The following is a 1,482-nucleotide window of genomic DNA, read 5'->3' on the forward strand; positions in this document are numbered from 1 at the left end:
TATTCATGGCCCCCTGCTGCTATTCAGAACTTAACAGAAAACTTAGAATTACTGTTCCCAACTGAGCAACAATGCAGAATAAAGAATCCTATTACATTTACATGATGATAATCCCGATCTGTGCAGTGCATGGATGTGACAGCACTGAATAGAAATTGCCAGGTCATGACACCATTTTAATTCTGTCATAGGTAGCAGGTTTTTTCATTATCACTGACACTAAAAGGTTTCTTTTACAAGGCTGACTGCAACAGACTCTTCACTTAGAAAACAGGTCTTTTTTGCCCACTCATCAGGAATTTTAAGCCTATGATAGGTTTACAGTTGCCAACAGTGTTAAGTATTGCAAAAGTAATCCTTGTTAAGAAGGAGCTATATAACATGGATATTTCCACTGCATTAATATTCTTTTATATGCTGTTGATTGTCCCTACACTGAGATGATGAAATCCTGTCTTCAGTAACATCTTTATAGAGTTCACATGCATTGACAACTTGCCTGAGGTCATTTAATAAAAGTGGAGCAGAATGGTATACATTTCAAGATACTCGGTCATGCTCTCCTAAGACAATTCCTTACCGAGTTCATTAATTATTGTCATTAGGACTTCTTATGCCATAATTATAGTGCAAGTGATAATTTTCAGTCAGGTAAAGAGAAATGGTTCATGCTGTATTTGCTTAATTTAAGTACTGGTTGCAACATTCAACTGCCACACGGCATGCTGACAAAGGCTAGTGCAGTATGTATTGATCCCTGGATGTCTCCAGACAGGACCGGCTATTAACTTCGTGTCTGAAGGTTTTGATCACTTGCACTCCCACCCTCCATTTGAGCACACTGATAGTAAGCAAAGCAAAACTCCATACACCATGAATCCTTCCAGACTGTAATATTTTCCGGTCCTCTGTTTTATATTTAAATGCAATTACTCAGAGGATGAGGATTTTTCTCACAAAGATGGAAAGCCCTATGAATAGCTTATGTGTATGTTTTGTTTGCTTGCTTTTTACTGATGAGTCTTTTCAACATAGCTGAGACAAAATTGATAGACTTTTTGAGTTTGTTTTCTAGCTAATCTTAATCTGGCTTCTTCCCAGTGCATGTGGATTGCTGACAGACACTAAAGGTAAGCCAGGTTTTACTGAAGAACCAATGCACAGAAATACTGCAGACAGCACTGTGTCCACTACTCCTTGGAGAAAGATCTAGGCAGTTGTTTTGCTAATCAGTCTGCTCCAAGCTATGTGCAATATTAAATGTAATTACCATGTATAAAAGAAACTGCCCTTTAGACTGCAGTTATTCATTCGCTTGGCAATGTTGGGTTAATGGTTGGACTTGATGATCTTAAAGTCTTTGCCAACGTAAATGATTCTATGATTCTAGAGAAGTGACATGGCACAAAATGAGTCAGTAAAAGATATTTCCTTCCTGTAGTCACTAAAAAGCTTAATCCCCAGCCGTGGACTGAAGAAATT

General features: G+C 38.0%; 1 protein-coding gene across 1 annotated transcript in view; it reads left to right on the forward strand.

The window, feature by feature from the left end:
* NKAIN2 (sodium/potassium transporting ATPase interacting 2) overlaps positions 1 to 1,118 on the forward strand; it is a 573,334-nt gene extending 572,216 nt beyond the window's left edge. Inside the window, exon 7 of the mRNA XM_037393060.1 lies at positions 1 to 1,118. This exon is cut by the window's left edge and continues 3,138 nt beyond it. The gene's annotated coding sequence lies outside the window, so the exon portion shown is untranslated.
* The last annotated feature ends 364 nt before the right edge of the window (positions 1,119 to 1,482 follow it).

This window comes from Falco rusticolus, chromosome 6, assembly GCF_015220075.1.
Source record: "Falco rusticolus isolate bFalRus1 chromosome 6, bFalRus1.pri, whole genome shotgun sequence".
NCBI lineage: Eukaryota > Metazoa > Chordata > Aves > Falconiformes > Falconidae > Falco > Falco rusticolus.